This window comes from Rhipicephalus microplus, unplaced genomic scaffold (genome assembly GCF_043290135.1).
Source record: "Rhipicephalus microplus isolate Deutch F79 unplaced genomic scaffold, USDA_Rmic scaffold_20, whole genome shotgun sequence".
Taxonomy (NCBI): Eukaryota; Metazoa; Arthropoda; class Arachnida; order Ixodida; family Ixodidae; genus Rhipicephalus; species Rhipicephalus microplus.
In genome coordinates this window covers 5030167-5044586 of record NW_027464593.1, presented here as the reverse complement: position 1 = coordinate 5044586, position 14420 = coordinate 5030167, and the positions used below count along the sequence as shown (strand labels likewise).

General features: G+C 46.9%; 1 pseudogene; it reads right to left on the bottom strand.

Moving 5' to 3' along the window:
* Positions 1-8393: 8393 nt before the first annotated feature.
* On the bottom strand, positions 8394-11869 carry LOC142785273 (uncharacterized; annotated as a pseudogene).
* Between the last annotated feature and the right edge of the window lie 2551 nt (positions 11870-14420).

The window sequence follows — 14420 nt, the reverse complement described above, 5'->3', positions numbered from 1 at the left end:
CGCCCGGTTCTTGGCCGATCCCTTTTTGTGGGCGAGTGCCAGCAAAGCTGAAGGTTCATCATCATCATCATCATCATCATCATCACCATCATCATCATCATAACAAGCACTACGGGAGACGCCCATGGACTGCTGGAAGGCTGGATCACGTCATCTGAAAGCATCTCCTCCACTTGTTTCTTGATGACGTCTCTTTCCTTTTGCGATACTCAATATGACTGTTGGTAAATCGGTCTCGTGGCTTCTTCTGTTATAATCCTGTGTTTTGCAATAGCCGTGGGTCGCACCTTAGAGGACGTTGAAAAGCAGCCTGAAAACTCTTTTATAAGGGCGAACAATCGTTTCTTATGATATTCTGGGAGCCTATGGTTGACGTTAACTGATGCGTCGACGTGGCAGGTCTCTTGTGGAGTGGTTGGCGTTGTCGCCAAACTACATAGTTCAGTCGCCATGCAGAACTCGTGGAAGTATGCGATAGCCATACCTTGCGCGATGTGCTGACATTCATTCCCAAAATTCGTAAGGAGGACAACTGAGCGGCCATATTCCTTAAGTGAACAACACCTCTCGCCACGCAAATTCCTTTGTTTAAAAAGAGCTCTACGTTTCCATCCGCTATTCCTTCGTGGCCACAAAATGCCTTATTTTCAACAAGCACCATTACACTACAGCGTGGTGGCACTGTGACGTCATCATCAACAACGCGCAGAGCAGTAAGACGTCGCTTTTCCGATTCTTCCACCGACATAGCTTGTTCGGTCGAAAACGTTACACTGGATATGCGCAGATTAATTATGGCTCCATTGGCTTGCAGAAAATCCATTCCTAGTATAAGCTCCCTTGAACAGTCCGGCAGTACGATGAAGTCAGCAACGTAAAAAAAGCCTCTTATTTCGAGCCTTGAGGTGCATCTGCCGCCCCGCCGCGGTGGTCTAGTGGCTAAGGTTGCTGCTGACCCGCAGGTCGCGGGTTCGAATCCCGGCTGCGGCGGTTGCATTTCCGATGGAGGCGGAAATGTTGTAGGCCCGTGTGCTCAGATTTGGGTGCACGTTAAAGAACCCCAGGTGGTCTAAATTTCCGGAGCCCTCCACTACGGCGTCTCTCATAATCATATTGTGGTTTTGGGACGTTAAACCCCACATATCAATCAATCAGGTGCATCTGCCAAGCGGTGTAATAGTGTGGCCACCTGCCGTGCGTATCTGTGCTCCACTCCATTTTGTCACAACCCTTTTCAGTTTCTTTCAAAATTTGTGACTCATTACCGAATAATCAGCGCCGGTGTCAACTAAAGCATTTAGCTCGTATCCGTCTATTTTCAACCGCAAATCTGAAGTAATCTTCGCACTGCTGCGCTTATCCTCTGTAAACATAGCATCGTCACCTTGAAACCGTAATGGAGGATCTTCGCAACTGTAGTTATCAGCGGCCTCACCTCCACAGGTCGCTTGCTTCAGTTTTCCGGGTGTGGGCTTGTATAACGGTGCCCAGACCGTGCGGAAGAAGCACGTGGGCTGGGTGATCGGTAACGCTTGGGCGACGGCGATCTTGGCTGATGTTGGCGTGGAGTGAGTGGGCTCTGGCGCGCGGACAAGTACTCTTCGATCTACGTTGGCCGTTCACCGTTTCGAGGGCATGGTGCGTACAACGGAAAGCCCCTTAATCCTGCATGTTGGTAAGGGCAGAACCTATACAGGTGACCTGCTTCCCCACGATGGAAACACAGAGGCCTGCGCTCATGGTCACGCCAGATGTCACTTTTCCGGGGCCTTTGATCCACGTAGCGAGCTACACCATGGGCTCGTGGCAGGTAGGTAGCTGTCGGTTCCAGTGGACGATGTGCGCTGCGTACCGTCTGTGGGCAAGGAGAGGCCATCGCAACTGCTGCATTGGTGTGCGCCGCGGGTTGTCTGAGTATTTCAGAGTACGTTGGGATGCGTTGGATCGGCTGTGGCGCACGCTCCGGCTCACGTATCATCTGCCTCAGTTCATCTCGTACTACGTCGACGACAGACAGTGTTGCTGTAGTGTGAGGTGCTTGCAACTTGCTGAGCTCTTCCCTGATCACCGACCTGGTGAGTTCTCGCAAGGCGTACATGTCACTTCGCTTGCGTCCAGAGAAGACATTGGCAGGTGCGTAGTTTATGTCTCGATTGTACTGTCGAGCCCGCTGTTCTAGCGTTTTCTCGATGGCTGTCGCTTCCGTATGAAACTCCGCAACTGTTCGTGGTGGGTTGCGGACGAGAACAGTGAATAGCTCTTGCTTCACCCCATGCATGAGGTGGCGTAGCTTCTTGTCTTCAGTCATATGGGAATCTGCGCGCTTGAACAGGCGGATCATGTCCTCGATATACATTGCGACACTTTCGTTGGTCAGTTGGTTCCTGGATTCGAGCGCAGCCTGCGCCTTTTCTTTGCGATCCGCGCTGGCACAAGTCGCCAGAGCTTGTCGCCGAAATTCATCCGAGGTCGTAAAGGAGGTTTTATGGTTCTCATACCACGTCTTTGCGAAGTCCGCCAAAGCAAAGTATACGCGGCGGAGCTTCTCTCTCTCGTCCCAACCGTTCAAACGTGCCACTCTCTCAAATAGGTTCAGCCAATCTTCTATGTCTTCATACGAGTCGCCATGAAATACTGGTGGCTGGTGAGGCTGATTTATCACCACTTGGGCTGGTGTTACATGACTTGTCATGGTGGCGGCGTCCATTGACTGAGTTACCCTTGGCGTGAAGTGGAGTGGACTGAATTCTGGTGAATCACCTCGAAGACGGCGACTGGTCCTCTGATGCACAGGTGTCAACTCCCCAGGATCAACTCGCCGGTGGTCGGGGCTACGCTCTCTTGCATTCGTAGGGCTTTGATTCATTACCCAGCACCTCCACCAGAAATGTAACGATGTTGAAGGACTCGGGGTGTAATAAAACGTTTTATTAAAGGGCGAATCTGTGCCCACAACTCAAAGGGACTATGGTCGTAGCCCGTTATAGCAGAACACCAAAGATGTCTCCTTCTTCTACTTCTTTAAGAAGAGTCCCAAGCGCGTGGCGCACATCAGCAGGGGCCAGCTGGGTTCTCGTGCTATCATCATTGTCTCTGCGCAACAGTAGACGGCGCGCATGTATGTCCCTGTGCGCGCGGTGATGGGTGCGTTGTTTGAATGCAGGCACTATGTCGCGTCATGTCAGGACCTCACCGTCCGCCTCAAGAAAGTGAAGATGCTGTGGACAGGCCCTCGAATAAAGACAGCAGGTGGTCAGTTATTGATGCCCTCTGGAAGATGCACAGCGAGAATTGACATAGGAGGTTCTTCTTTCGTTGCGTCATTCGTCGTTCTCTCCGCATGCTGCAAGGATCTAATTATTGGTATGGACTTCTTACGAGAGTACGGCGCCATCATCAGTATTCCAGACAGTTTGATTACATTCCGCAACAGTTCGAGCGCACCTGATTGTCCACAGGCACGACCAAACCAATTGCGTCTAACTGATGACAATGTGGTTCTCCCTCCTCGGTCATGCACGCTAGTTTCTGTGGCAGCCGCTGTCCAGTTTGACGGCGAAGGAGTTGCAGATCGAATAAGCTCGCTCCTCCTCACACACGGCATTTTCGTCGCAAGAGGTATTGTCAGTGTCGCCGCTGCACGCATGGGCTTGCTTGTGACAAACTTTAGGGGTGAGCGCCAGCACCTTCTAAAAGGCATGGCCGTCGCTTACTTCGACAATATCACAGACGCAGAAGGCTGCTTGGCAGTAGTCGATGAGGTGCCAAAACTTGATTCAACACCAGTTCTCGACGTTAGCACTACTTTGCCTGAGAACGAGCGAAAAAGGTTTCTTGAGCTACTAACCGAATATAAAGACTGCTTTTCGACAACATCAAGAGTTGGCCGCACGCCTCTAACCAAGCATCGGAAAATTACTGAGGACATGGCGACACCAATTCACCCAAAACCCCTATCGCGTGACTCCAAAGGAACGCGAAGTGATACAAGAGCAAGTCGACAAAATGCTAGAAGACGACGTCATTCAGCCCTCAAAAAGCCCCTGGGCGTCACCTGTAGTCCTCGTTAAACAAAAAAAAAACGGCAGCCTGCGCTTCTGAGTAGATTACAGAAAACTCAATCAGCTGACAAAGAGAGATGCGTATCCACTTCCTCGTATAGATGACTCTCTCGACAGACTTCGACATGCTCGTTACTTTTCATTGATGGAATTGAGGAGTGGATATTGGCGAATCGAGGTAGACTAGAGAGACCACCATAAGACAGCTTTTGTGACACCAGATGGCTTATATGAATTTAAAGTCTTGCCCTTTGGTTTATGCTCAGCGCCTGCTACCTTTCAAAGACTCGCGGATACCGTAATTTCTGGGTTGAAGTGGGAAACCTGCTCGGTCTACCTTGATGATGTCGTAGTTTTCGCCGCAACATTTGACCAGTACCTTCAAAGACTTGAGGTAGTTTTACAAGCCATACAGTCCGCGGGCTCCACGTTGAAGCCTGAAAAGTGCCACTTTTGCTATGAAGAACTGCAATTTCTTGGCCACGTTGTGAGTCATGCAGGCATTTGTCCTGATCCTGAAAAAATCGCAGCTGTTGCACAGTTCCCGGTGTCGACTGATAAGAAGGCTGTCCAACGATTCCTCGGCCTATGTGCGTATTATAGGCAATTCATCCCAACTTCACACGCATTGCATCTCCGTGAACCCGTCTCACGAGAGAAGACGTTCCCTTCCAATGAAGCAACAAAGAGGAAGCTGCTTTTAAGAACCTGCACCAGCGACTACAGACGCCTCCAGTGCTTGCCCACTTTGATGAGAAAGCCCCAACGATGCTACACACTGATGCCAGCAATGTTGGTCTGGGAGCTGTGCTTGTGCAGCTGCAAGAAGGCACAGAAAGAGTACGCCTATGCAAGCCGAACACTAACACGCGCCGAGACTAATTACTCCATGACTGAGAAAGAATGCCTCGCCGTGGTATGGGCGGTCACAAAATTTCTCCCGTATTTATACGGCCGCCCTTTCAAAGTCATCAGTGACCACCGTTCACTGTGTTGGTTGACGAATCTTAAAGATCCTACCGGGCGATTAGTGCGTTGGAGTCTCAGGCTGCAGGAGTACGGCATGACGGTTGTACACAAGTCAGGGAACCGCCACATGGACGCTGACTGTCTGTTCCGCTCACCCATTGAATCGGCAACTCTATCCGATGAGGAGGGAACAGTATTCCTCGGTGTGCTCGACACGACCGCCATTGTAGGCCCGTGTGCTCGGAGTTGGGTGCACGTTAAAGAACCCCTGGTGGTTGAAATTCCCGGAGCCCTCCACTATGGCGTCTTTCATAATCAAATGGTGGTTTTGGTACATTAAAATCAACATATCAATCAATCATATCAGCACAAATTTAAGTCACGCGTCACCGCCCCAGTAACAATATCCATGCAATGGCCCTTAGCACAGCTACCATTTTTAGGGGGTGCATTTCTCGTCCGGCTACGTTAGACTTGAACTAGTTTTAGGATGTCATACTGTCGAAAAGGTGAAATTAACAGTGCGCATTTGTACAGAGACACACTATATTTAGCTTCGCCAACTGAAAACGTTCGGCGTAAGGCTAGCACCTAGAATTTTTTTTTTGGTGGGGGGTGCAGCAGAACGACTAGCTTTGGCAATTGGTGGTCACTGTGAATTCATGTAAATATTTTAGTGTACCCCGAAAGTTAAATTACAAAAACATTGCCATGGTGTAGGGGGTTCAGATTCCCTTCCTCTTCCCTCTATACTTACGGCCTCCTGGGTCTGCATGTGTTTGAAAGGGTATTTTTTTTAATATCACTGCTTTCTGAGCACAGATAACTTCCAATTAATCGGCTCAGTTATTCTGAATATTGTAAACGCCTTGAGGCCAGGATTCCGGCTCACGAGAGGCTAGTCCCCAAAACGTCCACCACATGCCGCATGACTTGGAACCCTCCCCTCATTCTCGCATTTCTTTTCCCACTACCGAGCAGACGGGCTCCGAGAGGAACAGGTACAGTTTAGAACAGGTTTTCTCAATGCCTGCCGTAAGGTTTTCTCAATGACTGATGGCAGGCACAGACAAGCGTCTTCGCATTTCTTTTGCTCTAGTAAATGACAACTCATATTATATATAATCTGGACCGGTCATGCACGGCTTTGCAGGCTGAGTACTTCTTTCTTTAACTCAGTTGAGTTCGTGACCTCACTAACAATTATAAATATGTGCAACGGAGAATTTATTGTACACGAAGAAGTCACACCCAACCAACCTTACTTTTTTTGTCACTGGTAATATACTATATTTATAATTTCAGCTTCGATGATCAATTCAAGGCCTAAATGATATGTTTGGCAACCAAATCATTAGAGCTCCGACTTTGTACATTGTTTTTATCTGATGTCAGAGGCAGGTGCTCTGCGATATGGCAGCCACCATGACTTTTGATCACATAGAGTGTCAGTTCAGCCAATGACTTAAGAGTCAGTCGGTCCCTGCGTTCTTCTGTGCTCTCCCCGCTTTCTTCTGTTCACACACCGCGTCGAAGGGGAACATAAAGCAAAGCTCGGAGGCACTGGGGCTAATTTGGTATCATGGTAACATGGTTGCTTGCTCCACACATCTTCATATAACCCAGCTTGTAGTATAAGCCTCCAGAGCGCTTTCTAATTTTTTTATCAAGTTAGCAAGACTAGTGCAGTTGCACAATGCCAGAGAGTCTCCGTGAAAAGCAACAGCAATGTTAAGCGGTTTTCAGTCATCATGAACACTCTTTTTTTCACTCGTATTTGATTCTTCATTGCCCACAATATAGCGAATTTTCAAGGTAGTCAGAGAACCATGTTTGATATAGAAATACCTTGGAGGGGATACGTTGGGTACGTTGGCTGAGAAGAAGTAAGACTGATTTTGCATTTCATTCATCTTAGGTGAGCGCATAAGAAATTCCGTGAGATGTATTTTTTTTATTTAGCATATAAGTCAATACGGCACAACATCCAAGCTTCGTTGTCGCAAAGGAACTCGCGCGATAAAATCTTCAAAGGAACACACTTGCGCGAGTTCCTCTGAAGATTTTATCGTTTGCAGCTTTTATCGCTGGTTAAAACCAGTCTTCTTTTCTTGCTTCTAAACCTCCTCTCTATCACATTTTAGGCACATATATATGCACAGGAGATGGCAATAAAATTTCAGTTGTTAGTCAGTGCTCTGTCTCTACTGTCCTTCTTTTTTTTCCCGAGTTTTTGCGCTGCCCTTTCTATGTGGGCACTATGAACCAACTAGCCCAAACCAAAGTACTTCTTTTTAGTTGACTTGTAGCCTGTAGTGAACCCAGGGACGAAGCAATGACTTTGTTTTCGCGCCATGAGAGTGCATACAGAAGCACTGATGTAAGAATGCCACCGCAATGTAAAAAAGAAACGAGAACGAACGCGCCCGACGAAACTGTCGGAAACGTGCAAACGACGTATAGACAATTGCGCGCGCCCTCACGCGACTCCTCCTCGGAAGCTTCAGTGCACTCCGGCCTCAAACTCCCACGGCGGCTGCCGTTGATGCGTGGTCCCGTTTCGTTTCCGCTCACCAGACGGCGCGGCGGCCATGGTTAGCCCGTTGCTGTGCAGCAGGAAGCCGGCGGCGCGCGTTGTAAATGGCCGTTCTTTGCCTTGAAATACTCGTTCAATGCGTCTCAAATTTGAACTACCATTAGGGACCTCTTCGAACAATCGGGTGATGCTTTATGTATTACCTTACATACATTACATTTCTAAATACGCATTATTTCAACTGTTACTATTAATGTTAACATTAATTTTGTGTTTTCGAAATAAGTATCCTGTCGTTTTTTTTCAATGAATGAGCTAAATTTCCATTTATTTAATGCCTTGCTCTGTGTATCTACTTTAAGGTTGTCAACAAGTGCATTTTTTATGTGAATTCTTGTCATGTTGCTGCTGCTATTGTATGGGGAGGTGGGACTAGTAAAGCTGCCTTTAAGCAGCTTTTATTCCGCCATCCTTGCTACTTATGCATGTTTTGTGTTTATGTAGCAATAAAGTTCATATATATATATATATATATATATATATATATATATATGTATATATATATATATATATATATATATATATATATATATATATATATATATATATATATATATATATATATATATATATATATATATATATATATATATATATATATATATATATATATATATATATATATATATATATATATAATGAGCGGAATGAAAAGCAAAGCTATAGCGGCGAAGCTGCCCGCAAACGTGTGGCCAATGTTTGCGGATATTCGTTACTGCAAACAAAAACTGAGCAAAAAAGAGGAACTTTTATTCTCAGTGCCGCGAAATGCGTTTATTGCCGAGGCCCAAGGCACACGCACACAATGCAAATGTTCAACGGCTTCACAATAGGCGAGCTTTCTTGGTGGCGATGGCAACTTTTTCGCGGGTTTGAAGGCGTCGGTTGACATCCCTGGCGTAAAAATGCATTCGTGTCACGATGAAAAAATACAGGACCTGACACGTGAACGTGGGCTTGTGCTGGTCGCAACCCAGCCTCGTCAGATCGCACTCATCCAACTCGTCCGAGGCCTTCCAAAACAGGTCCGCACAGACACCTTCCTCATCAAGAGAAAATGAAATAGATTCATTTACAACTCTGATGAAGTGTAGCATCTTAATGCTGGGGTGCCTAAGGCTGCCTTCCTTGAAGCTCCGGTATGTAGTTAAGTATGCATCAGAGCCAATGACAGGAGCTTCTGAACTAACGTCCTGTAGACACAACCGGCACTCTTTACGCTTGGTCATTTTGTGTACAACATATCTGGCTAAGTAGTACACAACACTGTCGTCTGGTGAACCTCTGAAGTAGCTGGGCTCATCACTCATTTCGTCAGGAGTAATACATGGAAATGATGTCATTTCCAGTAGCCTAGCTTCAATCTCAGTGCGCAAGTTAGCTCTTTTTGACCTGTGAGCTTCTCCAGCGGTCTTCAATGTGTCTTCCACAGAAACGAGCACAGCATTTGGTTCGCCTTGAACACTTACACGTAGCGCTGTCTTGATGGGTGTGTACAGGCTCAACAGGCGGAAAATCTGTGTAAAATTCACGACTGTAGGGTGCGACTCATCACCTCCAAATGAACGTGCGAGACCGAAATGCCGCTGAAAGAGAAATAACAATCATTAGAGGGAAAGTCCATTACTGCAATACATTCTAAATTAAAAGCAAAATAATTCGTGCTACCTCCAAGGGGTCCTGGTTTAGCTTGGCAGTCAACACGTACGCTGCGTCCTTGTTGAAGAGATAACTGATGATGTCTAGCGTAGACAACAACGTTACACGTAGGGACTCCGTTGTCAGTAGAGAGGCAAAAAGCTTTGTGCCTTTCTCCAATACATTTTTCTCAGTCACATTTAAGACGTCCAGGAATTGCTTTATGATCTGAAAAAAAAAAATAATATATTGAACAATGATGCCAATTGACGGCATACGTACTGGTGATACTAGGCTCCAGAAAGATTGGTTGAGCTGCTTGCCTGTATCTCCTTGGAATTGCGCCTGATTCCCCGGGACGGAAGCTTTATGTTGAGCGCATCGAATACGTCGTTCACCACTCTTGTATAGGTCTCCGTGCCTTCTGAATCTTCTAAGCCAGCGACCTTGGCTTCCCTGTAGACGCGTATTCCAAAAGCTGTCCCACGGCTGAAGAGCTGTACAGAAAGCATTACATTTTTTCCACATGTAAGTACACAAAATAAAAAACAGCATGCTTTTACAAAAACAAACTTTACCTGAGTAGCCAGTCTGACACTCATTTTTCTTAAGTTGTCAGGGGCAACATGTGCCTCGGTGAGTTTCGGCACGACTCGGACATGCTCATTTTTCTCTGTTTCATAGAGTGTCACATAATGCCCAAAATTGATGCGAAGGTTGCCTGCCTGGAAATAACAAAATCAAACTGTTAAACTGCACTGAACATTTGCGCATGGATTTTTCTTTACCATTCCGTATGTGTGCTTCCTCAGGTGATTCCTAATACACTTGACGATGTGTGGCACATCACATATGAAGTAGATACTTTGTGATGGCTCCCAGGGATGTTCAATAAAATGGCGCGGTGCATCAAGTTTGCCTGAAACTCCAAACTGGCTCCACATAGATCTGTTGTTGCCAGCCCCGTCACTGATTACAGCCAGCACTGATGCATTGTTCTTATGAAGTTCCAGAACAGCACTCATGACAAGTTCTGTAAGGACTTTCCCAGGAGCTTCTCCCTTTGTTGCAAAGCTGGCGACTGGCTGCACCCAATCTTCGAATAGTGGCACGAACATCAGTACCAATGCGTGGTCGGCAAGTTTATCTGAGTTTGGGGCTGTAACCTCGCCATAGTCCACAAAGCCGTCCATTTTGCATGAAGCCTTATTGAAGGAGACGCCCTGCTTCAACTTGACCTCGTCAAGGAGCAATACTCTTAGCCGTCTTAGATGTACTTCATCAGCGAAATGGCCTTTGATGCTGTGAAGCGCAACTTGATTAAAACCATATTTGCATGGAATGCCCTTTATTATTTGGCGAAGACGAGCCTTTGATGGCAGCGGTAGCAGTTGCATGTCAGCAATCAAAGAGTAGGCTTTCGGGCTTGAGATGTGCAGTAGCAGACATGTCATGAGCCACTCGGCATCATATCGCCGACCATTTCTCGACTTCACTTTCGCTGCCATGACAGCTGTCTTAAAGGCCAACTGCTTCCTGGCTGGAAGAACGCTAAGAGTGCTGTCAATTGCTTCCTCCGTAACGGCACTCAGCTGCTTCTTTATCAAAACAAGTTCTTTCATTTTTTCTCGCCTTGAGGTCGTGCGAATTGCTCTACGTCGAAGCGACTTCAAGCAAACCCTCTGCTTTTTCCTGCAGTCTTCGCGCTGCTTTGTACGCTGCAGAAAAAGCTTATTCAAGGTCCTACACTGAGCACATGTAGCGTTAAAGCTCAATACAGTGCAGGTGTTGCGTCTCCACTTTTCACCTTCTTTTTTGGCCACCAGTGATGATGCGATCTTCGGGTACTTTTCAGCAGGGCATCCCTGGCACAGCTTAAGCTTTTCAATCTACCGGATCAAACATTTCAAGTCATCAAACGAGTTCATTTCAATGCTCGGCTCCCCGGCGTAGACGCTGCGAGGCACGATTCGACCATTTGCGCAGACAGTTACTTCGAGGTTCTCCGACAGCGCCACTGACGTTTCCACACGGGGAATGTTATTTCTTATGCTAAGCTTGTACAGTAGTGCCGTTTGTTCAGCAACGCCAAGAAACCAACCTTCAATCTTCTGTCCCCCTTCGGCCAAGCGAGTTAGCATGTCAAACAAAGGTTCACTACTATCCGTCGTCCCGATGTTTTCTGCTTCGTTGTTGCTATCCCCAACTGCTGAAATCAACTGCTCACCTTGTCCTTTTCGACGCTTGCTTTTTGCCGGGGAGAGTCTGCGAGCAGGAGCCTTGCGTTTCCGTGTCGGCTTCGAATGTAACTCGGGCAATTCGGAAACAGCCGAGGCACGGCGTCGTCTTTCAGTGCCCATTTGTCGCGCGGCATCGTTACCAGCTCACCACAAATGTTGTGCTCGAAGACTTTCGAAATGTCTTCATCGCTGAAGTGAAGGTCACAAACAGAACACGTGCTTGAAAGCTTTTTGTCCTGCCTGGGTACTTCTCGCTGCCATAGTGCAAGGCGTACGGCGTCTCGGGGCGGCCTGAAAAAATGTCTCTTCTCACCCGAAGGTAGAACGAAATCGTACCCGCTTTTACGCCCGGGCACTAAACAGCGTGGCAAACGTTACCACAAACGTTACCAAGCACACTGCAGCGGGCTGTTTACAACGGTCGTCCGGCCGTCCGTGTCTGTCGCGACTTGCCGCAACTTGTCGGGCAAACTCCGTCGCGCGCGCCCCCACGGGGAGCGCAACGGAACGGCGTCGGTGCAATCGGGCGCCATTTATGCACCAGGGCCGATTTTTCACAGATTTGTCTTTTTCTTTTTCATCTTGATTTATAGCTTCGTTTCACATTTATGTAGCCAGTAAAAAACAGGCCTCTTAGTTATCTTCATCCATTTTCAGAGACCGAGGGTACCACTATGAACAGCGGCACAAGTTTGGCGGCCGCTGAATGAAATGACATATTGGACAAATTGACAAAAAATAAATGTAACAGTTACAGTAATGCCTACACACTGCCATCTTAGGCTTAAAATCAATTTTTGCTGGTTTTCTATGTCGTAATTAGCAATGATTTTGGTCATACAACGTTGAATGTACTGGTCCAGCGTATTGATGCGTGCGAGTTCACCGTAGCACTACTCGAATATTCATATGGATGCAAAACGCAATCATAATCAGTCTAAGATGGCAGCCTATGATCGTGCCCGAAACAGGGCGTATACACAGAAGAAATGAAATGGTAGCAGTGCAGCACGAATGCAGCGCGTTAGGTGAAGAACTACACAAAGCCCCGAAGGATGAAATCGAAAGGGAGAAGTTTAATGGAGATTAGAAGCGTCGAGGCATGATACATGCTCGAACCTACTCAGGGTATATCATCACCTGTCTGTGGTGTTAAAATTGATAATTTTCGAGGATGACCACTCATACGCAGCGTCTCAACATGCTGCATAAAATATTTAATTCCTTTTAATTCAGGCATCAGATATCCGGGATGAAGATGCCAAGGCAGTAAGATGGCAAGAGAGAGAAAGGAAGGCTGCGGGATTAACCAGATCTTGGCATCCGGTTTGCTGCCCAGCACTGGGGGGGGGGGGAGGAAATAGGGGCAAGGAAGGGGTTGTAGAGAGACAGAAAAGAAAACGCATGTGCACTCAGGAGTAGGATGGCAAACTTAACAGAGGATTTATTACATTCTGTACAGACAGGGCGAGAGATCTCTTGCGAATGAGCTGGGTGGCTCATCATAAAGTGTGCGTTTTGACTAAATCAGGGAATGGGTCCAGAAGGAGCTGTTGAATGACGGGGGACACAAACAATTTCTGGTGGTGCCGCTCACACTCGCTCAAGTCAACGTCTTTAATTGAGGCGTGGCCACCACACTGCACCTGCGACACCAAGAAACCACTGTGGTCGTCTCGTCGAACGTCTTATGGTGTCGGAATGCCACCTCAGTTCCCTGCTAAGATGGACAAAACACGGCGAACAGCAGGCTGGCAGCCCTTCGGTGACTTGTTTGACGAACAAAGAACACCGCTCTCCCCCGTCGGCCCAGTCGCCGCGTGTAACAACGCTATATAAGTGGTGAGCAGAGGCGTAATAAGCTTGTCTGAGGCCACCAGTTTAAAAAAGAACAAAATAAAATTTAAAAACTTGCCAGCAAAAAGTTTGCAAAAGACAGCTGGATTCGTCAATAATGCGGAGACAGACACTTGAGTGACATGTCATATATGACGTAGTCCAGCAAACATGTTTTCATCACATAACTTGAACGGACCTACTGGCACTGGGAAAGTTGAATAATAATAGTTGCGGACAGTGGTTATGTACTTCCGTTGTGAAGATAATTATGCTCAGAATCAACCAAAGAAATCTTAACATTATATTCAGGTCTTGATAAAAAAGTAAGCCAAGTTAGAAAGCTCCTCAGGTGGCCAAGTAATGAATTACTTCCCCATACTTTATGGTGAAGTAATTTGCAAATAAATAATGCAACCGCCGTTTAATTGATATTCAATGACGTGACCGCAGTCAACGGTGTGTCGTCGATATTAAAATTGGAACGTTATCTGCGGACACGAGCGGGCGAATGCAGCGGAGAACGAATATGTCGCGTAATAAAAGCGATGTGATGTTGCACATTTTCGCCTGTTCAATTCCGTGCCCTTTTGCTTGCTCGTGATGTATTCGAAGGAGCTAGCCAAGTCTCAGGTAGAAGTGAAGCAGAGTAGCTAGGGCTGATAAGAGCAACGTTTATATACACTATTTACACACTAAAGGTAGCATCATGGAAGCTTGATGGGAGCTTCTGAGAGCTGGTTCGGAGCGTCTCGGTGCTCACGCTTTACGCCCCGGTCTTCCTAAAATTATCTGCAGGAGAAAACAGTGGGCAGTTTGCAATAATCTGCTAGGCAGCTTTTCTGTAAGGTTACTTTTTCAACCAAGAACTCACGTTCACAGGCTGCTTTTCTCGCTAATTTCGTTTTTGCCATTCTTTTTTTTTTTTTTTTTGAGATCTTGTTGTGCTCGCGTGCCTCTTGGCACGTCGAACAAATCAAGCAGCCTCGATTTCAAACAGCTCTTCCTAGGCAGTCAGTCAGCCAGGCGTGACCAAAGAGTTTTTGACGAGGAGAGCCAACAGCCTTTAAGAATTCGAAG